We start from the raw sequence: 27,357 nt of genomic DNA, 5'->3' as shown, positions 1-27,357 counted from the left end.
GATGCATACAATGGAATACTACTCCGCTATTTAAAAAAAAAAAAAAAAAACACTGATACAAGCAAAGCAGATGAATCTTGGAAACATTAATGTGTAGGGAAAGAAACCAGATACAAAAGACCATTCTATTTGATTCCATCTAGAAAGTCACAAGAAAACTTTCTGGAGTGATGGGAGCATTGAAGATTACAGAGCAAATATATTTATTAAAACTCATTGAATTGTACGTTTAAGGCCTGTGCATGACGTTGATGTAAATTTTACCTCAGTTCAAAAATAGGCAAAAAAATAAAATAAAAAAAAAATAACAAGGCCAGGCGCGTGGCTCATGCCTGTAATCCCAGCACTTTGGGAGGCCAAGGCAGGCAGATCACTTGAGGTCAGAAGTTTGTGACGAGCCTGGCCAACATGATAAAACCTTGTCTCGACTAAAAATACAAAAATTAGCCAGGCGTGGTGGTAGGCACCTGTAATCCCAGCTACTCAGGAGGCTGAGACAGGAGAATCGCTTGAACCCAGGAGACAAAGTGAGCTGAGATTGTGCCACTGCACTCCAGTGTGGGCCACAGGAAAAAAAAAATAGGTATTACAGCCAAAGGACAACCACTTCGATGTTATAAAGTTGTTTTGCTTGCTTGCTTTTTGTTTTGGGAAAGTTGCAGGAACACTAACTATATTAGTCCCTTTTTAAAAGCCAACTATTTTATTCTCCAGAAATAAAACAAAAACAAGTTAGCAGTCTAACAGATAATGAATATCTTAGTTAACCACAAGTTACAATAATTCTAATTGTCTTTTCATCTTTCCCTTTTTGTCAGTCTTGATCTGCAAATTCTAGTCATGACATTTGAGTTTGTCTCTCTGTGGAGCAGGTGTCCCCAACCTCCCGCTCCCGCATGGTCCATGGCCTGTTAGGAACTGGGCGGCATAGCAGGAGTTGAACTGTACATGAGTAAGCGAAGCTTTATCTGTATTTACAGCCACTCCCCATCACTCACATTACCACCTGGGTTTTACCTCCTGTCAGATCAGCTCTGGCATTAGATTCTCATAGGAGTGGGAACCCTATTGTGAACTGCACTTGCGAGGGATCTAGGTTGTGTGCTCCTTATGAGAATCTAAAGCCTGATGATCTGTCACGGTTTCCCATCACCCCCAGATGGGACCATCTGATTGCAGGAAAACAAGCTTAGGGCTCCCATTGATTATACATTATAGTGAGTTGTATAATTATTTCATTGTATATTACAATGTAATAATAGTAATAGAAATAAAGTACACAATAAATATCATGCACTTGAATCATCCCAAAGCCACCCTGATCCCCCACCCCCATCCTGGTCCATGGAAAAATTGTCTTCCACAAAACCCGTTCCTGGTGCCAAAAAGGTTGGGAGCTGCTGCTTGAGTAAAGATGATTATTATAAAATAGATTTTGTATATAAGGTACTGAGCCTGCATAGTTATTTTTTTCTAGTTTAAGATAAAGTTGTAACCGTAATTTAGTGGGTCGTGATGCCTGACAATGTAAAATGAATGAATAAACTTTGCTATGGGAAAAAAACTTCACTGTGCTATTGGTCCAGGTAGCTTGGAATCAGCTGTTAGGGTATTTGTCCTATCTCCCCCTGCCCAGAGATGTTGAGCTTTAGAGAATAGTCCAGATTGGTTCCTGTAATCCTTGATGTGAATAATTTTAGTGTGAGTGGTCAAGTGCCAGTCATGGGAATAAATGTTATTTCTCGGCCAATGGGTATCAGCAATTAAGGGTAGCCATGAAGTGGGTAGTCACTGAGCAAAACAGTTGGCCAGACATAGAATCTACTGTAGATTGATTTGAGCCTCTCTGACACTCTACGGATCAGTCTGGTGTTATAGAGGTCACCCCTTTTGATCTTTCTCCAAGTTGGAAAATATTCTTTGGTATATTTCCCAGTGCTATTAAATGAGTTTATGTTAAATGTATTCCCTCCTCCGTTGATTTGTTTTAAATTTAACATATTTTTTCAAGTGACAAGATAATTTATGATGTGCAGGGCATTATGATATACATAATATTATACCTAATAGTGCTAGTGAAGCTTTTTACTTTTCCTTTGTGCCTTTTTCAATGCTTTGAAGAATTGTAATCTATACTGTTGTTTAACTTTTATTTTCTCTCTTTCACACAGCGTCAATTCATCTATGCTTGGGGATATTCCATACACTTAGATTCCCAAGTTGCTTCCACTTGGAGCCAATAAAGCATGTTTCTTTCTTTCTTTCTTTCTTTTTGAGACAGAGTCTCACTGTCACCAAGCTGGAGTGCAGTGGCGCAATCTCAGCTCACTGCAATTTCTGCCTCCCAGGTTCAAGCAATTCTCCTGCCTCAGCATCCCAAGTAGCTGGGACTACAGGCACATGCCACTACACCCAGCTAATTTTTGTATTTGTAGTAGAGACAGGGTTTCACCATGTTGGCCAGGATGGTCTTCATCTGACCTCGTGGTCTGCCCACCTCGGCCTCCCAAAGTGCTGGGATTACAGGTGTGAGCCATGGTGCCTGTCCTAAAACATGTTTCTTAATGTTGAGGCCTGATACAATGTGATTTTTTTGTGTGTGCATTAATCATATATTTTAGGTACTTCAGTTTATGTATAATACATGACAGCTGAAATTAATTTGTGTTGATTTGCTCTACTATAGAGAATAGTAACTATACTTAGTGTTTTTAAGGAATGGTACTATACTTACTGTTGGATTAATTATGAAATTTTATAATTGTATTGCCAATACTTGTTTCTACATAAATTCATGGTTAGAAGCAGAGTATTCTCAGAATTCTTCATTCAAGTAAATTCATTCATCTAAAAGAAAGTTGTAATTAACATGAATTCGCCCCCAAATGGGCCATTTTCCTTTTAGAGAAACACTATAGTAGGGAGAGGCATAGTTAGACACAAAACCTTGGGGTTGAGAATTACAGGCTGTGGCATTTGTTATTTTAAGCCTCAGGACTCGCCACACCTGTAAAAGCGTTACTCTGAGGTCACAGGCAGGTATACAGTGAATCCTGTTTGTCCTTAGAACACCCCTGCTGCCAGCTCACTTCAGCCTCAATGGCTAGTGCTATTTTTCATACCTGGACTTTTGTGAAAGGAAGAAATGAAATAAGGAGAGGTTAAAGGAATAGCTGACATGCCTAAGATTCCTGTGTTAGATTTTTCTTATCACTCCAGACCAAAGAGCACTTAAATATATTGAATGTGTAAAACAAAAATAAAATCCTAAGCCCGTCAGCCAACTTAATGGACCCCCGCTTTCGACCAAGGGGACCTCAAAGAAACTTGGAAAATTAGTTCAGGCCATGATGGGAAGAGGGGAAGAGGTCAGACATGCCTCATTATACCCTTCTTTTGGAGTCTAGATGCAACTGTCCAGCAGAGACATTAAAATGGAGCTCTTAAGAATAACAAAACAGACTCCTTGTACTATAAGATACCAATTTCCAACCTGACCCCAGTATAGTATCACATGACAGATAGCAAGCCCTGAAGGAAATTAAAGTATTTTTCCCTAAAATATATTTCTTTTGACATTTTTGAAATAGCCCTGCAAAGCTGTGTTTTGTGGGAGAAATTTGCATTCTGTAGAGCATCTCCTCCCTTAGGAGAATCTGATACCTTGTAAGGTCTGTTAATGGACATTGACCGGCTGTTCTCACTGATGCCAGCTATTTGGAGTCTTCATCTACATGACAGGAACCTTGACTTCCACAACTCCTTTATCTAAATGCAAGCATTTCTTTATGCTGAATTCACCTGTTCTGGCAGAGCTTAACTCTTTCAACCAATTGCCAGTCAGGAAATCTTTGAGTCCACCTATGATCTGGAAGCTTCCCCCACCTCCCTTCCCTCTAAAATGTCCTGCCTTTCCAGGCTAAACCAATGTGTACCTTACATACAGTGATTTATTTCTTAGCCTGTAACTTTTGTCTCCCTAAAATGTATAAAACCAAACTGTAATCATCCAACCATCTTGGGTACATGTTCCCAGGACCTCCTGAGACTGTGTCGTTGGCTGTAGTTTTTAATCTTGGCAAAATATACCTCTAAATTGATTGAGACCTGTCTCATTCTTTTTGGTTTACAATGAAGTAAATAAACATTCTTTTTCTGACTTGTCTGATGTGTGCGAGGCACTGTCCATGAAGGTAATTAGCATCAGGATTCTTTAGTTGCTAACTTAAGCAAAAGGGAATTTTACTGGAAAGATACTGAGCTACTTTCATGAAACTTAACTTACAAAAGGCACTTATTTGTTTTGGTTGTTTTTTAAATGGCCTAGATTCCCAGTTCAGCCATTATTACTTTTCCCTATTTGGCTTTGTACATATTCTAAGCTGATGCGTTCTTCCAACCTTTCAGTCACCCCTCCCCTGATGCTTCCACTTTGCCTTCTACAATTTATAGTCTGTTGTCATGAAATAGAGACATAGTGTTGAATGTAAAATGTCTTTTACTTTCTTGCCCTACCTGACTATTCCTGGAAACACAGTTTCCCTGTGATGATGTAGTTTCACACACATCTATACCACCCCTCTCCCATGTAGAACCCTTTCTCCCATTTGCTGTGTTTGTTTCTTCTTACTCAAAAACTCTAGCTCCTCTGAAATACATGCTGTCAGACTATTACACTCTCCAGATCTATACTAACCTCCTGGTGACACCTTCTCTTTAGTACCTGGGCTCACTACCTTTCCACAGTTCCTAGCATCATACTTAGTAATTGCTGCACACACATGGATAATCTGTCCAACATCTAACATCTCAGCTTTTACGCTCCCCACCTCAGAAGTCTACTGTCATGGTCAAACCATAAACTTGCTCCTCACTGGTAACTGCAATACTCACAAAGTTTTTAAAAGACTGACCACCATCCATCTGGTTTCCTTATCCCTGAGATAATATTTCTTCTTATCCCCATTGGGTAGTCCTGTCCATTAACCTTTCTACTTTTCACTGTACCTTATTCATGTTTTGATTTCCCTGCTTTTCTAGTTTGGAGCCTATGTTTAGTCAGTATAACTATTCTTTTGCATGTACCCCAGCTCCCTTGTCCTTCTTTTCCTCTGTGGTATGTACTCACCTGACAGAATTCTAACCCTGCTTAGATTGAGCTTTTTACTAAACCACCACCACATCTATCAAACTACTCATATCTGTACCCATATATTCTATTTTACTATTATAGTAGATGAAATGCCTGTCTGTCCCTGCAGTTAGCCCCTCCACAGCACCCTGGAGCCTATCTTCTCTTGTCTACCTAAGGACTTAAGGTGTAAGTTTCCTTAGTTGTTCATGGCTTCTTGCATCCTCAATCTTTCCATCTCTAATGAGTTATTAACAATTTCTATTAAAACACTCCTTAGATAGAACAAATGTTCTTCTCTAGCTATCACCCTGTTTCTTTCTCTTTGTAGAGAAGCTTCTGGTTCTCCACTTCCTTACCTCTTATTGCTTCTGTCCCATATCCACATAATTTTTGTACCTATCATTCTGCTAAAACCACTCGTGTCAAGGTCATTGATTTCTATTGTGAAATCCTTGGTTAATAATGGTCAGTCTTTTGGGAATGATAATGTATCGGTGTAGGCTCACCAGTGGTAACAAATGTGCCACTCTGGTGTGGGATGTTGATCATAGGAGAGGCTATGTATGTATGGGAGCTGGAGCTTAGTGAGAAATATCTGTACCTTCTCAGTTTTGATGTGAACCTAAAACTGCTCTGAAAAATAAAGCATATTAAAAAAAAATAATGCTCAGTTCTCATCTTAATCACTCAGCAGCATTGGCCTCTCCAACATTGTCTTGAAATAATTTCTTCAATCAGCTGAGCCCACCATGGCTTTAAATATTATCTCTGTGATTATGACTCTCAGATCTCAGACCCCCGGTCTAACTCTCCTGAGGTGCAGAGTTGTATATTTAATTACCTGCTTTACCTCTGCTCTTGGATTCCTAAAAGACATCTCATAAGCATAGCATGGCAAAGAAAGAACTCTTAGTTTTTTCTCTCAAACCTTTCCTCCTGTAAAGTTCTCTAATTCCATAAATGGTCCCACCAGTTCCTTAAGCCAAAAAAATAAGAATGATCCTTGACTCTGCTGTTTATTGGCTGTGTGATCTTGGCCAAATTACTTAATCTCTCAGGGCCTGATGGATTTAGCTCTATTGTTAGGGTTAAGTATGTTTTATGAAAATGGTTACATGGTACCCAACATATAGTGTTAATAAGCATTTTGTAAATGTTAGTCCATTCCTTCATCTTACAGAGATGCTCATTATGCTTACATGCTACTCCCCCAGTTATGCCATTCCTGGTTAATCGTGGCTGAAATGTCTTTCTCCTTCCCTGTGGCATTTATTTCCCTCACCAGACATGTTACATGTAACATTGTTCGTGTACATGCCTTGGCTTCTTTCTCTTTCTCACACACATATACAAATACTATCCATTTCCCAAAGTCAGGGACTTGAGCATTTTTTAACTACTCATATTATGTAATATGTATCTTGTAGCAGCAATTCTATGAGGTGGCATGAAAAAAAATGGAAACTGAGTAGTTCTTACTGCCATTGTACATTTGATTTCTGGTGTCTATTAATTCACCTGTCTTTATTGAGCCCCTTGCTCCATTATATATCAAGCACTGACAAGAAAAATATGAATTCTTCAGGAATCTCCGTCTAGTCACTGATTTTGAAAGTGAAGACAAGTAAATAGGGAGCATTTTCATTTCAGAAACTTATTGAAGTATAATAGATAAACAGAAAAATCTAGCCAGGCACAGTGACTCACTCCTGTAATCCCAGCACTTTGGGAGGCTGAGGCAGGTTGATCACGAGGTCAGGAGTTCAAGATCAGCCTAGACAAGATGGTGAAACCCTGTCTCTACTAAAAATAGAAAACAATATCTGGGCATGGTGACAGGAGCCTGTAATCCCAGCTACTTGGGAGACTGAGGCAGGAGAATCACTTGAACCAGGGCAGCAGAGGTTGCCGTGACCCAAGATCAAGCCACTGCAGTCCAGCCTGGGTGACAAAGTGAGACTCTGTCTCAAAAACCCAAAACAGAGAAAATTCAATATAGATTATATAGCTCAATGAATTTTCACATAATGAACATAGTCATATAACTATCACTCAGATCAAGAGAAATGTCACCAACCTAGTCAATAGCATATTTCCTTCTCAAATGTTACCATTATCCTGAGGAATATGAAGTATTTTAAAATAACCTGTCCCCAAAAAAGTCGTGGCTTTTGGGGACAGATACAGGTACCCAGATGACCAGGCTCTCTTTTCAGAAAAAGTATTGGTGGACATGAAAAAGCATTCTAAAAGATCCTCTTAACTGTTTAAATATACAAAGCAACTTCAGATAATCCTTCTTTGAGCTGAAAGAAATCAGTGTGATTTGATTTTCTAACAGTGATTAATTTGGTCCCTGTAGGATTTTTTGGCTTCTAAAAATATCAAGTGAAGTTGGACTTTCCCATAGCTTTGGAGTTGATTTTCTCAACCTTAGTCCTAATTCTTTTTTAATTTATCTGCTTATTCATAGGTGGAATGACATTTTTAGAACTTTATGGCAGACATTTGCTTTGGTATTTTCTCAGATGTATTTTTAATTGGAAGAGTTGAAATTACGTTCTAAAGTTAATAACTCAAATTGTCCTTTTGTAACTAACTTATATGACACATTTTCTATTTTGCTTTTGTTTTTGCAGTCATATGTCTTAAAGAAGTACTTCTTCTTGTAGTTGATGGAGTTATGTATATAATAATTTTCAAATGATGGTCCTTGAGCAGTAGAATTCAATTATAACTTTACATTAATCAGACCCAGTTTCGGAGGTCCTTTGATATTGTAGACCATTCCCAGCATCATGGATATGAAATGCCAAGCTAAACTAGGGATTATTTTAAATGCTTTGTTGTTCTGAGAATATTTATATAGGTAGCTTACACCGGGTGTCTGACTTGTTTATTTTTAAATGACTCATGCCACTGAAGTCATCAATTTGAGTAATATATTTGACCTCATGGCATATACTTATACATGTGAATGTTTAGTATACCATCATTAGACTTTATCACAAGACACTATAGTAATAGGACATCATGTTTCCCGTAAACTTGAGTGACATAATAATGCTAAATCTCATTTTCAGTAGAACTAGAATAGTCATGTGGGGTAAGTTGTCATCCATTATTGATGTAAAATAATATTGCGGTTACGTTTACATATGTAACACTGTTGCTTGAATTTAAACTGACCAATACAGAACATTGAGCAGTTCTTTGACCCTTATATGATGATTCAATGTCAGTTAGTCCTTAGTATATTTAAAAAAAAAAAAGATCCTGGCTTCTGTAGTAGTTAATTCTAATTTTATTGTGTCTCTAGGGACACATCTACTAAGGTATTTTTCTTCACTGACCAGTAAGAAAAGTCAGTCAAATTTAACTAAGGTATTTTTCTAACTCAAATGGCTGACTGAACATATACTTAAAATTTTATTTTTCCTGGCTAGGCGCGATGGCTCAGGCCTGTAATCTCAGCACTCTAGGAGGCCAAGGCAGATGGATTACTTAAGGTCAGGAGTTCGAGACCAGCCTGATCAACATGGTGAAACCCCATCTCTACTAAAAATACAAAATTATCTGGGCATGGTGGGGCACTCCTATAATCCTAGCTACTTGGGAGGCTGAGGCAAGAGTTTTCTTTTTCCCCAAATCTCAGTAAAAAGATAAAAGAAAGAAAGAAAAAAAAAACTATGATACCAAAAACCTGAGAAAGGTTCTGTCAGCAGAAAAGAGCATTAAGAAGAGCAGTACAAAGACAGGTCCCTTCTCTGAGGTTGTCCCTTCTTCCTTGTCCACTCAGACTCTGTTGGAAAAAAATATGAGGAGGTAAAATTCGAAAAAAAGGGACATACACCTGAAAGGAACTGTTTTAATCAATCAGTGGCTTCCGAGAAAGGCCAGACTATCTACAAGAGATGAAAAAGTTGTTTCTATATATATCTCAATGTAGTGACCCTTGTAACATATACATTGAGCAGTTAAACAAAAACAAAAGTAAAATAAGTTCTACCTTTATTTAAAACATTAAGGAAACTTAAGATATGAAGTAGAGAGGATTTGACATATAACTAAACAGTGTTTGAATTTGCAATATAATATGGGTGGAAGTAAAGATTATTTCAGTAAAACTATCAACAGAGCCAGGGGTTGTATAATTAATATCTGAATTCACTTCCAAAGCAATAGTAATTCCCAATTCTGCTTTAGTAATCCATTCTATGGCTAAAGCTCTTTAATCACTAGCACTACTGTTCAATAGACCTTTCTGTGATGAAAATAATGCCAGATAATTGCTATCCATTTTGGTAGCCAGTAACCACATGTCCCTAGTGAGCACTTGAAATATGACCAACACAACTGGAGAATTTTAATTTTATTTAATTTTAGTTCAGTTTAAATAATCAAATGTGAATACTGGTTACCATATGGATAACGTAGATTTAGGCTCTCATTTATAAATATGAGCTAAACAGACCAAACTTTTTAGGAAAATCAAAACCAGAAATGCATGACTAAAACCCTCCCACTCCCAGAAGAGAGGTAGTATAACTCACAGAAGACAACTTTTAAAAACTCCAATTGAAACCTGAAGTATCCTAAATTGTATCCTTAATGATTCAGAAAGCTTTCAAAGTCCAAAACCCAGCAAACACTGCTGTACACACACACACACAAAAAAGAATCCTGTAACATTGCTTAAAAACTACCACTGTGGTTGCAGAAATGTGACCATCTTAATAGGATGGCTGAATACGACAAGGTCAAAGACTCAATTAGTGATTTGGGGGATCAAGCCAATGGATTTGTCTAAAATCTAGTCAAAAAGGTGAAAGTGATAAAAATTATGAAATAAAATTTGATATGTGGAAGCTCAGGCTAAGAAAGTGACTCTGTCTAAAGGAAATACAGAAAACAAGGAAGGTAAGAAAGAAATGATAAAAAGAGAAAAAATTTCAAAGTTAAAATCTTAGGCCTTCGAGTAGAAGTGTTCTATCAAGTGCTTTCTAGGAATATTGTGGGGAAAAGACATTACCTAGACATAGCATGATGAGGTTGGTAAACTCCAGAGATACAGAGAAATTGCTACCAGCTTTCAGAGGGACAAAAGAGGTTAACTATAAAGCAATTGTAAGTAGGCATCAGACTTCTCATCTATTATAGAAAGTAGGGCAAGGTCTCCAAAATACTATACAGAAATATTTTGAATTTAGAATTCTTTATAGAGCTAAGCTATGGTTCGCTTATATGTCAGGGCAAAAAATCATCCAGGCTGAAAGTTTGTCAAAAAAAAATAAGTATACATTTAGGGATGTACTCCAGAATTGAAAAGGATGTGAGAGAAGAAACTGATGAACCAAGAACTTAGTAAAACTGAGTTAACTTTAAAAATGACTGCCAATATAGTGATGAAATTAAATGCTGTTGTTATATAGAGTTATAAAATAGAAGAGGTAAATTTTTTAGAAGAAAAAAAATGTAAACCCATAGTTCCAGGTTTCAACCAAAGCGAGAGATTAAAAATAAATGCAAGCTAATAATCTTGTCTTGTTTGGGTGGTGGAGAAGCCATAAACAAGAAAAATCAGTATTGCCATCAAAATTTTAAAGTCTAACTGCCTATCATTCTGGCCTTCGTTGTGTTAATGATCTAGCTGGGAGATAAGACCAGTGTACAGGAAGCAATAGTGAGCAATTTAGTAGTAGTACTAAGACCTTCTTATAATAAAAAGCTTAAAATTAAAAATAGCTGAATTAAGCCCTTGAAGCAGATTTTTAGTTCGGCTAGTAAAGTGATATTTGAACTCTAGTATTATTTATAATATAGCATGAAAAACTTGGGATTTCTCCTTTCTGTAAAAATCAGTTATCTGAATTACTTTATTCTCTATTCTTTATCAAGTTACATGCATTTCATGGCCAGGCACAGTGGCTTATTCCTGTAATCCCAGCACTTTGGGAGGCCAAGGGGGCGGATCACTTGAGGCTAGGAGTTTGAGACCAGCCTGGCCAACATGATGAAACTCCGACTCTAACTAAAAATACAAAAATTAGTAGAGCTTGGTGGCACATTCCCATGATCTCAGCTACTTGGGAGGCTGAGGCGGGACACTCGCTTGAATCCAGGAGGTAGAGGTTGCAGTGAATCGAGGTTGTGCCTGGGCAACAGAGTGAGATGCTCTCTGAACAAACAAACAAACAAAATGCAATGGCTTATGTGAATATCTACACCAGCTGTCAATTGGCCCTGGATCTATATGCCTGCCTCTCAATGCAAATTTTTCTAAAAGCCCACTTCGAAGAAATCAGTTAATTTCTTATTTTAAACACCATTTTAACTCTAAGAATATATTGCTTGCTGCTCAGATTTATAGTGTGCACTGTGAGGAAAGGACTGCGTATCATAAATCTTTTGAATCTTTGAGATGCTTAGCATAGTGTGAAGTACATACTAGCTCATACTTTTTGGGATTGTTCCTGTAGACAACAAAGAGTGGTCATGATACATACTGTGCTTAATTCTAACCTGTGACACATTTTCCAGCTTAATATGTTGGAAGGAGTCCTAAACTTGGAGTCAGGACAACACCAGGAGTAGACTCTACATGTGGCAACTGAGTCACTCTTTATATAACCTTGGGTGTGTTATACCAATCTATAAGTTAAAATATCAATATATAACAATACCACTTATTTTCTTTCACACAAGGATGATTTGAGAATAAAATGAAAGAATTACAGGATAAATTCAGATACAGCAAAACTATAGAAATAAAATATATTTTGTTACAGGTAATTTGCTTTCTTCATTGAAAATATATATCAATTTTATCCCTTAGTTTTTTATATCCTTGTCATCAAAATCCTCTTTGTGCTATTTCTTTTAAGAGTGAGAAAATGCTCTCAACTGAAATTAGGTAAGTCATATGTGAATACTGAGCTTTAAACTAAATGAATCATGGTACAATCTAATTTCTTCCTGATATGAGTTGACTCCTTAATTCATTATTATCATAAATAGTTTATTCTTGTGACATATTAATATGACCAGAGCAAGGCAACTATCTTTAAGGAAGTTAACTAGTTTTAAGATGGTAATTGTCCTCTTAGACCTGACCCAAGTAAATGACTTACAAAGTAGATTTTTTTTAAAAGATAAATCTTTTGGTTTGTGGACATTACCAATTATTATGTTTGAAAGACTTAACTCCATACATCCCTATTAGGAAATAAATATTGTTCTTCTTTTTTGTTTAATACGTGTTAAACAATAGTCCATCAGTGGTTTGTGTCTTCTAAGATCACTAACTTGGGGCATACCATACCAGTTAGACAAGATCTCAAATGGTGACTAACTTTTAATAAGTGCTTATAAAAATGTGTGTTGCCTCATGACACTACACAATCGCTGCTTTAGTGCTGCTTTTTGCATTCCAGTTGAATTGTACATAGTAGGTTGTCCCATATTGCTCACCATTTAGTTAGATCTTCATTGTTTAGATCTCAGTGTATTGAAAATCTGGGAACAACATCATAGAAAACTATATCCTCCTCTCTTGGAATATTGCTTAGCAAAAATGATGTTTTGTTCTCTAAATGAACTTTTCCAACTTTGAAATTTTGTGACTTTTAAATAATGTATAATACTGTAACATTACTCTAGGAACAAGCCAGCATATTTGGCCCTATTTATAAAGCAGTTAACATACCAGTGTTAGAATAAAACACTGTACCAATCAAAATGTATGCTTTGCCAAGTAATATATATATTTTATTTTAATATTTAGAAGATCTGAAAAGCTATAGGAACACATGTTCCACTTGTAACTTAATAGCATACCCTAAACCTAAAGATATCTTTTTATGGATTCTGCTTCTGCTGCTTCTGATTAATTTTGTGACCTCAAGCAAATCTCTTAATTCTTTGAACCTTGAGTTTCTCATCTGCAAAACTAGGATAATTATACCTACTCCTAGCCACAGGAATGTTGTAAAAATAGCAGGGAGAATTTTTAAAATGAATTAGACATGTGGTTTATAGATTTATGGTACCAGTCTTTTGAATAAAAATTATTTAACTTGTTATTGTTTTTATAATAAAAACCAAAAGACCTATTTTGTAATAAACTTGTAGATAAATAATTCTTCCCTAAGAATTTTGTCTAGATACCTGACCGAAGTACAGCCATCTTCCATGCACATGAAATCACTCAGACTTGAGTAAGCAAAAGAACGTTGACCAGAAACATAAACAACCAAGCAGGGAGCTAAATGATAAGGATGATAGAAGATCTAGAAGATAGAAACTCATGCATATAGCTGTATTTCCTTTAATTTTCATGTGAATATTCTCTGTTGGAAGATAATATTTCAGGTTCTCTCTTCCCTGTTTTTTCCCAAAATACTTACTACTCTCCCTATTAATTATGATATACCACTTTCTGTATATGATGATGAAGGTATGGCCATGTGGACAATAAAGACAGAAACAAGCCAGGCATGGTGGCTCACACCTGCAATCCCAACACTTTGGGAGGCCAGGGTGGGAAGACTGCTTGAGCCTAGGGTTTGGAGACCAGCCTGGGCAACATAGTGACATAGTGAGACTTTGTCTCTACCAAAAAGAAAAAAATAGCCAGACATGGTGGTACATGCCTGTGGTCCCAGCTACTTGGGAGGCTGAGGTGAGAGGATTGCTTGAGCCTGGGAGGTCAAGGCTACAGTGAGCCATCATCCTACCACTGTACTCTATCTAGGTGACAGAGCAAGACCGTCTCAAAAAAAAAAGACACAAAGATTGAGATTCACTGATCTAGAAAATACCTACATTTCTTAGCGTGTTTCTAATTTTAGATTCAGTAACAAATTTGGTCTGACCTTTGAACTTATTACTGAGGCGGAGGTAAGACCAAGGGAAGAGTGAGGAAGAAGGAATAGTTTCCCAGTCTTTAAGGTGTTTAGATTTGGCTTAAATTTCAGGAATAGGAATAAAGCCAGAAACTACTGACATAAACTTTATTTTTTCTGACCATGCAGGAAGTCAGTCCAGAAAACAGATGATTTCTATACAGTGTAGTACTGATGTCAAACCATGTCTGAATTAGAGGACTTTAGTCATACAGAATGAGAATTTGGGAAAAATGGTATCTGGGGGTGATGCCTTTTGATAACACGATTTTGGAAAAGCTTCTTAAATAATAGCTCTTCTGGATTCCTGACCATATGCCTCTACCATATCTTTTCCTGTCAGTTCAGAGATTATTCTGGAGTTTCTGCATATGCTAGACTAATGTATAGATATCTGAAACAGCCTCCAGAATGTTTAGTCTGTAACTAAACAGTGTGTACTTGGTAAACACTGTATATTTCAAAGCTTTAAGTCATTTGTTTGGAGCTAAAAATTCATCATCCCAAAGAATCAATGTTCTCAATGGTGAAATTAAAAATCAGTCTAAGATTTGGTTTCCAAAAGGGAGGCAGTATGGAATAGTGGGGCAAATGATAAAATTTACAGTCAGAGCCATGGTCTTGAAGCCTGGTTGTAACATTTGGTAGTTGTGCAATCTTGGACAGATTATTAAACCTGTCTGGGTTTGTTTCTTCCTATATAAGGTAAGAATAGTACTATTCATCACTCAACATAGTTGTAAAGAAATGATATAATTAATTGTAAAAATAGATTTTTAAGCAGAAGGTACTATACACTTGTCAGCAATTTATTATTTCTCACCTACACTACCAGCGTTGTTTAAACTATAAGAATCGTAAGTCTCTTTCTAAGGAAAAGTGTATCACCTCCTTAATAGTATTCCCAGTAGCAGAGGTGAGGTAGGGAACACATTCCTCTAGAAATGTCGGTTTGCTTTTACTGCCTAGGGCAGTAGTTCTTAGACTTTGGTGTGCTTAAGGATCATCTGGAAAGCTTGTTTAAAATGCAGAATCCCAGGTGCCAGACATTCTTAATCATTGTATCTTGAGGTTGAGTCCAGGAATCATCATTCTTAACAAGCCTCATCTGTGATTCTGATGTATGTGGTCCTCAAATCATACATGAAACTATTCTAGTAATTACCTTCTCCTGTATTTGATGCTCGGATCTGATAGTCTAGTCTACATGAGTAGCTTTCCAAGGAGCACACACACTCAGTTTGTGCAAGTAGGTCTACCTTACCTTGGGAAGTGGTCAGGTGAGAAAGGGATTGTTTTCATAGAAGCTCATTCTGTCGGAACTATTTCTTGGCATTAATCATACCTTACTTACTCTAGTGCACTCCTCATCCCTTAACTATAGGTTGTCAAAGTATTACAACAGAAACACCTGAGTTATAAAACCACAATCTCAGAAGGTAGGGCCCAGAAACCTGATTTTTAATATACTCTTCAGTAGGGTCTTATAGACACTAGAGATTGAGAACTGGCTTCAAACTTGGCCTTCTACAGAGTCATGGCTTTGTCCCAGCTCTGTACTAGTTATTTTCTCTGTAACCATTTACTCAATCTAGATTATTTCATTTTTGTGAGACAATCTATGATAATAACAGAAAGAAGCAAACCCTGGGGAAAGAAGAGAATCTGACTTCTAGAGTTACTATGTTATTTGAAGCAAATGTTCAGTTTTCAAGAAAAAATCATAAGGCATAAAAGAAAAAGAAAATATAGCTCATTAAAAGGAAAAAAAAAGTAAACAAACTGCCCCTGAAAAAGAACTGATGGTGGATCTATTAAAGACTTTGAAACAGCTCTCTGAAAGATACTTTAAGAAATATGTGGAGAGAGCCAAGAAAATGATACATGAATAAAATGTAAATATCAATAAAGAAATATCCTAAAAAGAAACAAAAAAAATTCTAGAGCTAAAAGTGAGTGACTAAAGTGAAAAATTTACTAGAGGGATTCAAAGGCATACTTGAGCAGTCAGAAGAAAGTATTAGGATTCAAAGGCATACTTGAGCAGGCAGGAGAAAGGATTAGTATACTTGAAGATAGGACAATGGAAATTGTCAAGTGTGAGGAACATAAAAGATTGAGAAAAAGTGAACAGAGTCTAAAGAATCTACGGGATGCCCTCAAGTGGACCAATTTACATATTGTGGGATTCCAAAAGGAGAAGAGAGAAAGTGGCAGAATATTTAAAGAAATAATGACTGAAAACTTCCCAAACTTAATGAAAAACATGAATGTAAACATCCAAGAAGCTCAAAGAACTCCAAGTTAGGGAATATAAAATGGTACAGCTGCTCTGGATAACAGCATGGTGGCACCTCAAAAAATTAAAAACAAAATTATATAATCCTACAGTTCCACTTCTGGGCATATGCCTAAAAGAACTGAAAGTAGGGTTTTAGAGATATTTGTACATCCATGTTCATAGCAGCATTATTTACAATAGCGAAAACTAGAAGCAACTGAAGTATCCATCTAGGGAAGAGTAGATAAGCAAAATATGTTATATATATACAATTTAATATTAGCCTTAAAAAGGAAGGAAATTCTGGCATATTCTACAGCATCAGTGAACTTTAAGGACATTATGCTAAGTGACATAAGCCAGTCACAAAAAGGCAAGTGTTAGCCAGGCACAGTGGCTCACACCTATAATTCCATACTTCGGGATACGGAGGCAAGAGGATCACTTGAGGCCAGCAGTTTGAGATCAGCTAGGGCAACACAGCAAGACCCTGCTCCAAAAAAAAAAAAGACAAATACTCTGTAATTCCACTTACATAAGATACTTAAAGTGGTAAAATTATAGAGACAGAAAGTGTAATGATAGTTGCCAGGGGCTAGGAGGAAGGGAAAATAAGAGTTATGCATTTCAGATTTGCAAGATGCTAAGAGTTCTGGACATGGATGGTGGTGATGGTTGTACAATGCGAATGTATTTAATACCACTGAACTATACACTTAAAAATTGTTAAGATGGTAAATTTTATGCTATGTGTATTCTACCAGGGAAAAAAACAAACTGTTGGCTGTTTGGTCTCACTCCCTCCATCTATACTCTGTAACCCATCTTCTGTTTGAGAGGCCACTTCAGTAATACAGATTAGGAATGAGGACCTGATATAAGGAAGTAAAGAGATATAAAGGTGAAAGGAGAGGAAAAAGTTAAAAAAAAAAAAAAAGACCAAAGTTTTTTTATCTAAAGATTTTTATAGATGAAGTTTAGGACACCGGAAGAACAGATTGTATTGCTAATTGAGTGCTGTTTAGTCTGTGAATTTTAGGTGTCTCAAGGATTTCTATGAGGAGGAAAATGGGTATCTTACATGCAGTCTGAGACATCAGAGCTTCCAGAAAGACATTACTTAGCCCTGGGGACATAGTTTTGGATGTAATCTTCATTGAGCTCATTGCTGAGGCTGTAGTTACGCATTCAGTTGACCTGGAGAAAATAATGTCAAAAGAAGGGACTGAACAGGGTTGAGAGAGAGAGTTGATGACTAAAAGAAGATGTATTAGCAAAGGATCTTGAGAAGAAGCAAATGGGATTGAAAGTACGACCCCTCGTGTAAAGAGAGACTTTTTTTCAGGAAAGACATTATTTCTAGATAAAACCATTGACATTCAAAATTTGGAGGAAGGAAAGGTGTGCTTCCCATATTACTGCTGCAACAATAAAGCTATTTGTTTCCATTTACATGAGTTTTTCTTGGGTTATTATTTACTGCAAGTATCTCATAGTTAATAATGAAGATAGTTCAAAGATAATTTGAAAACATTGCATTGTAAGTCCTTTCTTAAAAATATTTTCTGACTTTCATAACACCTTCCTGAATTGGAATGGAATGAAGAAAATTAAAAATCTTCATACTAGAGTTCTTTGTTTAAACTTTTTTGGGGGGGCGGGGGTGGGAACAGGGTCTCACTCTGTCACCAGTGGCATGATCACAGTTCACTGCAGCCTTGACCTCCCGCTTCAGCTTCCGGAGTAGCTGGGACAACAGGTGTGCACCACCTTGCCCCGCTAATTTTTATTATTTTATAGAAACAGGATCTCCCTATGTTGCCCAGGGTGGTCTCAAACTCCTGGGATCAAGTGATCCTCCCGTTTTGGCTTCCCAAAGTGTTGGGATTATAGCCCTGAGCTACTGTACCCGACCTGTTGAAACTTTCAAAGTTCTGATAGAGTTATCCGTGCAATGTTTGTTAGAATGCTTCACAAATATTATTTGTTAAATTACAATGCCAACCTATTTTAATTTTCTTAAAAGTAAGTGAGAAAAATATTATTGGGAAAATAAAGTTGCTTAAATAGGTTTTGTCTGCTGCCAGGAAAAGGTAACTGCCACAGCGTGTTTCTGCCTGTAGGTAGGTGTGGCTCCACTTAGTGTATGCATTAGGTTTGCCAGTGAAAATCTAGGTAGTTTGCTTAGTTGCTGAAATAAATCAGTGGTTAGTTTGTACACAGACCCTGTCTGCATAATTGCGAATGACAATAGCTTTACCCACTTATTGAAAGAATAGTTCTCTGTTTGGGATGATCAGAACTCATTTTATATTCAGTCTTTGGATAAAAATGTGATTGTTCATTTTGTAGATGTCATTTGTTAAAGATTCTAGCTGTAACAAGGAGAATGGGAGAGGGAATTAAATATTATTTCTTGACTAGAAAAAGATTATATTGTGAATATATTGAACAAAAGGATCATTTTGAGTATTTCTAGTATATATTTTCACTTCTCAGTTTGTTATTGGTGTTTTAAAAACTTGTGATAAATTTAGAGTGAATGGGAGCAGGATGGACTAGACTTCAGAGAATATTATTTTAGCTCACAGTGCAGATCTGTGCAGATCTATATGACCTATACTTTAGATATCTTTTAATTATATTTTTATGGATTAAAATCAAATATTAGTTACTGAAATATTTATTTGATATATGTGTACATATCAGTTTTTTAGGGTAATAACTTTGCTCAACTTGGACTAAAGTTTTTGTGAGGAATTTGTATAAATGTTAATTACTCTGTAATTAGCTAAGTGGAACAAATGTAGTTTCCTAAAAAGAAGTAAGCTGGTAATAACTTTGATTTTATATTTTCCTTAAATGACAATAAAACCAATTTTACTACCAGAACTCATTTCAAAAGTATTTCTGGGCTATTTGTATGACTAGCTCATTTTGTGAAATAATAAAATACATAAAAATAGTAAGGCTAAGTAACTTGTCCAAATAAGGTATTTTTGAGGATAGTACACATTCAAATTATTACTTCATATCACATTTTAAAAGGGCTTATAGGTTTGAAAGTTTTTATATAGTAGCAGTTTTCTGTCTATAGTAAATGTAATAAGTTGATTATAGCAAGAATTTTAATTCCTTTCTTAAAAAGGAAAATGTCAGTGTCTTCTATTCTTTTAAAAATATTAACTGCCAAGACAAAAAAGCTAAGCAAGTTTTCATGGACAGTAGTGGGACACATTTGCTTCACTATCCAAATAATTATGTGTACTCATTCTAAATTTGATCATTTTTTAAAAATACAAGTCAGTTGAGTTGAGTAATATGCACAAATTTGAGACTTCTTGTATACTTAATTATAGCAACAATGTTTACAAAATAAAATGATTTTATAATTATTTCTGTATTGGTAAATTGGCAGTTAAAACAAGAACATAAACTGTTTTTTTCTCTTATTCTTGTCCATACATGTAAACTCTTTTTAGAGAAGCTTCATAAAGGAGAGTAGTATGCACTTGACTAAAGAAAGTGATATTTATTCTTTGCTATGAGATTTTGGATCTAATAAAATTCCTTTAATTTTCTTACAACGTTGTTGAAATGGGACCAGAACTTGTTATGTATAAATATAATGGGATGAGAATTTACATGTTTATTAGAAGTTTTCTGATATTTATAGCCTAATATATTTAAAATATATATATTCAGAAATTAGCAACATTTAAACTGTCAAATAATAGGTAATAGGTTAAGTAAATAATATTACTCTGAGAGACTATAATACAGCCAATAAAGACATGCTTTAAAAGTATATATGTTAATATGGAAAAATGAGTAAGTTATAAAACAACATATGTGGAAAAAAATGTGAACTTTTGTAAATATATATACTTGAAGTGCTGCAAAGTATAGAATCTCTGAGTGAGAGGACTTTTTTCTTTATCTGTATTTTTATAATATTTCTACATTTTGAATATTTATATGTAAGTACTCATTGTTTTAAATCTATAAAATTGATCTGTAGAAGTATTTTTCATCTATAAAATAAAGTCTAGGAAAAAATAGTATATATACAATGCTATATTATTGTATGATTTTCTTATTATTATATGACTTTCTTCTCTTGTGTTCTTCTAAGATATATAAATTATCCAGTACCTGCCTCAGCCAAAACCGACAAAACCAAAACCAAAGACATTATTGGGAAAAAAACCTCCAAATTACTATGGAGCATGATTCCTCAAGAATATACACTCAAAAATCATTAACCAATTACTAGCATATGAAACTCATCAATAAACAAAAAGGACAATATATTACAAATGACTGGGTTTTACCTAATAAAGAATGGAATATTCATGGACTGAAAGACTGAATGCTGTTAAGATGTCAGTTCTCCACAAAATTGATTTACAGTTTCAACGTAATCCTAATCAAAATCATAGCAGGGTTTTTTGTTGTTGTTGAAATCAACAAACAGATTCTAAAATTTATATAGAAAAGCAGAGGAATTAGAATAGCCAAACAATTTTGGAAACAAAAAAAGTTGGATGAATTGAAGTACTGATTTCAAGACTTACCATAAACCTGCAGGAATCAAGACAGGGTGGTATTGGTGAAAGACTAGACACATAGATTAGTATGGCAGGATCTGAATCCAGAAATAGACCTACATATACTTAATTTTTGAGAAAGGTGCAAAGGCATTTCAGTGGTGCTGGAAGAATTGTACATCTATATATAATTTTAAAAGAACCCCACGTACAAACAAAAAGTAACTCAGAATAGATTGTAGACTAAATATAAAACCTAAAATATAAAACCAAAAAGATTAAGATCTTTTTGATTCAAGAGTCAAAAAGTATGGTTCATGAAAGAAAAAAAAATGATAAAGTGTTCTTTGAAATTAAAAAGATGTGCTCTTAGGAAAACCGTTAAGATAATGGAAATGAAAGCATGGATTGGGAGACTGTTTTGCAAAGTATGTATCTGATAAGGGGCTGTTATCCAGAATATATTAATATATAGAACTCTCACATCTCCATAAGAAAATGAACAATTAAAAAAAAAAGAGGCAAAAAATTTGAATAGACACTTGAGCGAAGAAAATAGAGGGTGGGGCTGGGCACAGTGGTTTACGCCTGTAATCCCGACTACATGGGGGGCTTAGGCGGGAGGATCATTTGAGCCCAGGAATTTGAGGTTGCAGTGAGCTATGATCATGCCACTGCACTCAAGCCTGGGCAACAGAGTGAGACTTTGTCTCTTAAAAAAAACAAACAAGAAAGCCGGGCGGGGTGGCTCCTGTAATCCGCACTGCGGGAGGCTGAGGTGGGTGGATCACCTGAGGTTGGGAGTTCGAGACCAGTCTGACCAACATGGAGAAACCCCGTCTCTACTAAAAATACAAAATTAGCCAGGCATGGTGGCGCATGCCTGTATTCCCAGCTACTCAGGTGGCTGAGGCAGGACAATCGCTTGAACCTGGGAGGCGGAGGTGCGGTGAGCGGAGATCACGCCATTGCACTCCAGCCTGGGCAACAAAAGTGAAACTCCGTCTCAAAAAAAAAAAAAAAAAAAAACCCACCATGGCAAGTAAACACATCAAAAGATGTTCAACATTATTAGTTATTAGAGAAATGTAAATTGAAATAATAATAAGATAACGCTACATACCTATTCGAATGACTAAAATAAAATTTCAAGTCTGGGAAATAATGTAGAAAAACTGAATCTTCACATATGGCTTGTAGGAATGCAAAATGGTACAGCAACATTGAAAAACTAATAGTTTCTTATAAAATTAAGCATCCTATTATATAACCCAACAATGTCATTCCTAGGAATTAACCCAAGATAAATAATATATCCACAAAAAAACTTGTATGCCGATATTTATTAGCACCCCAAACTAGAAACAACTTCCATTGTCCTTTAATTGGTGAATTGAATAAACATTACAATAATTTATACAATGGAATACTATTTACCAAATAAAAAGGAATGAGCTCCTCAAATGGGTGTGTACTTAACCATTTCATTTATATGACATTCTGGAAAAGGCAAACCTGTAGGAGCAGATTCAAAATCATTATTACCTGGGAGGTAGTAGACAAGATTGACAACAAAGGGGAATTAGGGAACTTTTTGGAGTGATGGAAGTGTTGGAAGTTTGGTTGTCAGATTCATTAGAACTGTATACTTAAAATGGGTGAATTTTGTGGTATGTATGTACCTCCAAACTGATTTAAGCTGACAATCTTTTTTTAAAAAGAATTAATATAGAAAGAATAGAATTTGAGTTAGCATTCTTCATCAGTTAGTAAAATGAATGATTCAAGCAAAGATCATGAGTGGTGCTAAAACCATGAAAGAAAGTATTACTATGGTATGGTACATTAACATGGCCTCCATAGATCTTTATAATCTTTATAATTTTAAAATCTTTAAATTTATAATTTTAAATTTATAATTTTAAAATCTTTAAAATCTTTATAATTTGAAGAGATGTGGGTCACCACCTTAAGCAAGTTATCAGTCAAATTCAGCATTGCTGACAAGGTGAGAACTGGACAGTGTGTGCCTTCTGACTTGGAGTAATATGAAGTATTGTGCTATGAAGATCGTGCTGCTGCTACACAGCAGTGAATTACTCTGATCCAAAAAATATTCAAACTGAATATAATTAATCCTGTAAGCCTAACTTCCACTTTACAGGAAATAAATCAATGAGTTAAATTATAGTATGAGAAAATGGAAAAATCTAGAATGTAGGATATTCTCTAAAATGACTTGCCTGTTACTTTGAAAAATATCCATGATAGGGGATAAATCATAAATAGCTGAAAAGAGAGATAACAGCTAAACAGTACTTGAATACTGACTTACCCTGATTTGGGGAGGAAAAAACAGCTCTGAAAGCTGTTTTAGAACAGTTGAAATTTCAACATAGACTGACTACATGCAGTGATATTAAGGAGTTATTTTTCATTTTTCTTAGGTGTGGTAACAGTATTGTGGTTAAGTACAATAAAGTCTTTATTGCTAGGATATTATGAGTATTAAGAGGTGAATTGTCTTGATGTTCATAAGTTATTTTACCTGTACCCATACACAAAAAAAGCTAAAAGGTAAGATGTTAATAGTTATCTCTGAGAGTGTGTATATGATATGTATTAGTAGTATTGTTTTCACCGTTTTCTGCAAGTTTGACATTTCTCATAATAGAAGGGAATGCTTTTAGAGCTCAATTGAGAGAAATAGTGTTTATTGAAGATGGCTTTATGATATGCAGTGCATTACTACAGTTCCATGACTATCAGGGATTTGTACCTACATTGTAAGCCTAAGAATAACTTTGTTGCACTCTGTTTAGGCATTCTAACACTGGCCTACATTGAGAACCAGGGTAGAAAACAGTTCTGTGAAATGCTTTGTGTTGTAAGGACGTTTTTGAGAACATTGCCTACTGTATCACATGGTGTAGGAAAGATGAAACTTTACATTTCAGTAACAAGAATAGCTGTGCTGCTTCTGAGAAACTGGATTTTTGGCACATTACAGACATTGAGTTATGTTTTACTGGGTGCTAGAAAGCTCAGATCTCATTTGTGGCCCATCTCTAGCAAGTGTACTTTCCAGCTGCATTCCTGACTGCTTTGCAATTTCCCTCCTGCCCTTACTTTTCTCTCATTCTGATTCCCTCTTCTATTTTCTGGTTGTGTTTTGTAAGATACTTTATGTCCAACAGTGGCTATTAAATAATGTAGTTTATGATTTGAAACTCACAGCCTAAAAGTCAGATTTTCATGTTATTGTTATTAGTTACATGAATTCTTGCTCCCAAATCCAGGCCAAATTTAGAATAAGGGACTGTTTCTAGCAAATTTGAAAGGATGTACTTTTAAAAATATGATTAAATAAGATATAAAAGTTTCTATTTCTGGAGTAACGTTGTAGCAGTAGTATCATAAAATACCTTATTTTAGGGGATGAAATACAGGGAAAAGAACAAAGTCAGTTTATGGAAATAGATTTTTCACATTGGAATTGGCACTGGCATTTTTCTTTGAGAATTTCATTTTTTGATTCTGTTTTTTTGTTTGTTTGTTTTCAATTAAGAGGAGTAACTAGGCCTTTATTTTACCTTTGGAAATTCTGAAATAATTATTATATACAAAAAAAAATCCTAAGGAAAAATTATTTTAGTTGCTTTTGAATGGTATTCAAATTTTTTTTCACCTACCATAGTATCTTCTTTCTGTTAAATGATACTTTATATTTTATAAAATGTTTTTCAGCATCAACATATTGATGCAGATATAATATTTACAATTTGCTCCTGCTACCTTCTTGGGATTTGAAGTCCTTTCTCACCCAACTTCTGTATGGCATCACTGTGTTAAAGATGTATTGTTTGACAACAAATAGAATGCTTAAAGCAGCAGTAACAACACTTACTTTAAAATATATTGTTGTATGGGCTGGGTGTGGTGGCTCATGCCTGTAATTCCAGCATTTTGGGAGGCTGAGGCAGGCAGATGACTTGAGGCCAGGAGTTTGAGACCAGTCTGGCGAAATGGCAAAGCCCCATCTCTACTAAAAATATAAAAATTAGCCATCATGTTGGTGCATGCCTGTAATCCCAGCTACTTAGGAGGCTGAGACAGGCGGATTGCTTGAACCCAGTAGGCAGAGGTTGCAGTGAGCTTGAGATCGCACCACTACACTCCATCCTGGGCGACAGAACGAAGACTCTGTCTCAAAAAAAAAGAAAAAAAAAAGTTGTATGACTGGTGGCTAAGACATTATGTATATATTAAGTAGGCATGTCTTTTGATGTTCCTTAAGTTTATTCTAACTTTGAAAAGTATTCATTTGATAAATAAGGGTTTCTTTCACTGATTCCTAAGTTCAGGGGACTCTTCCACTGAAGATTTTTTTTTCTCTTCAAAAATCTGGAAAGTAGCTTGTTGAACTAAATGACCTTTATAGGCTTTTGTATTTATAAAACTTTTGATTTTGTATTTGGGCATTCTTAAATCTTAACCTTAATTATCTATGATCTTCTACCATGAGGGATATACTAAAATTAATTGCCACAATAGGGTAAGTTGTAAATATAAATGTGAATAAGGTAAGATTGTAATTTCCTTTGCCCCAGGCAGAAGGATTCCTAAAACTAGGATTAACTTTCTTTGCTCACATCTCTGGAATTCACTTCTATTATGCCAAAATACGGTAAAACAGGTATATACTTCTCTTTTTCTCTGCATCTATTTTTAAGTGAAAAGTGCTATTCTTTTTCATTCTTACTCTCATTAATTTGTTAACACATAAAAATCAAGTTTAATTTGATAGTAGTGCCTGTTAGTCATGTGAACTCTGTACAACATATCTATTTATACTGCTTCATACATCACTCACAGGGCAAGTTCCCACAAAGACCTGTTTTGTTCTACTGTTGATCCACCCTAAAGAAACCAGTTTCCAAACTATGCACAGCTTTGTAAATCAAGATGAACTTGTCAAAAATTGGATACAGAAACAAACAAGAAACCAAAGAATGCTTCCTACTTAAGCAGGATGTGTTATATGTAATAAAATTGCAGAAAATGAAATGTTCTGTGTTCCAAGAATATTCTAATTAGGAAGTTAATATCACATTCATATTGTAGTCATAGTTCAAAGTCATTCAGTTAAGGAAATATAAGTGATGCTTAGTAAGATGTTCTAGACAACAGAGAAGACAAATGATGAATGTGAACTTTGATTCTGCATTTCTTAGCTAGCTGTATCCATGATAACTATTAATAAGTACCAAGGTTTAGAGGAAGAGAAGTTTGGTGTGTAGGTACAGATTCCCTTCTTTCTGGAAGCAGTTAGGGGCCCAGAGTAAAGAGGGATTATAGTAGCATGCAGAACTGGGACTCTCCATCTATGTCCAGAAGGAAGGAATACACCCATATGCAATTCATAAGTAACAGAATATATTTCTCATCCCAAAGTTAAACACAAACATAATGTATTCACACATCCTGATGGTAAAGTTTCCTTGAAGAAACAGAAAAATTAAATAAAGTGGAATATATTTCATAGTTTAATTTATGGTGTTTTGTAATATTCCTGAAATATTTTCTCATTGAATAAAGGTTTTATCAAATATTTTGTCTTCTTCTTTAGAACTTGGAGAATATCAAGAGCTGTTTGTTTCAGATGATCTGATCCAAACATTGTGCTTTTAACTTAATATCTAATAGCTTCCCAAAGAATCTGCATACTTGTGATGAGTTTCTTTCTCTCCTTGAGAAATTTTAAAAGTAAACAAAAGAAGCAAAGAAAATTTTAAATGTCTTTTGCTCATTATTCCAACAATAGGCAAAGACCAAGCTTCCACAGCCAAAGCAAACTAGAGAATTCTCAGAGTACTCGGTAAAAATATATAGTCTATGTCCTGAAACAAATGAGTATGTTACAGAAATATCAAACTATCAGAGAAAATACATGACACATGTAAATTTTTCCTGCCTTCTTTCCCAACACATTTTAAAAAGAAAATTGTAATAAGAAGATCTTTTCCTTATAAAGCCCTTTCTCCACCACAGATAGTCACATGTGAATATATATTTTTTAATTTTGAAGAAACCAGGTTAGTAGAGGAAACTTTTCTAAAACTTTTTTAACATGAGAATTCAAAAGGATAAAATTGAATATTGAAATGCCTTTTTGCTTCCAGCTGCTTCTGTCTGGCACCCCTTCCTCAAATTTCAGTCTGTTCTCCCCTACAAACTGACAATTCAGGACAGCCCAACTTCTCCATTTAATTCCAACTCATGGGGAGGATTTGAATTGTAGAAATGATAGTCTTCAAATATGAGCTAGGTTTTCTTTTTTATTATTATGTTTTTATTGAGATATAACTTAAATACCATGAAATACACATATCTTAACTGTGCAGTTTGAGTTTTGACACATGTATACATCAGAATCAATTGGGAGGTTAAAAATTTTCTAGATGGGGGCTGGGCGCAATGGCTCACACT

General features: G+C 35.4%; 1 protein-coding gene across 6 annotated transcripts in view; it reads left to right on the top strand.

Moving 5' to 3' along the window:
- The window catches only part of CUNH9orf85 (chromosome unknown C9orf85 homolog), a 150,633-nt gene that overhangs the window by 5,891 nt on the left and 117,385 nt on the right, over positions 1-27,357 (top strand). The gene's annotated exons all lie outside the window — the stretch shown is intronic.

The sequence above is a fragment of the Aotus nancymaae genome, unplaced genomic scaffold, assembly GCF_030222135.1.
Source record: "Aotus nancymaae isolate 86718 unplaced genomic scaffold, 86718_ANA_hifiasm-v0.15.2.pri h1tg000041l, whole genome shotgun sequence".
Lineage (NCBI taxonomy): Eukaryota > Metazoa > Chordata > Mammalia > Primates > Aotidae > Aotus > Aotus nancymaae.
Note: the sequence above shows the minus strand (reverse complement) of the source record. Positions and strands in the feature narration are given on the sequence as shown.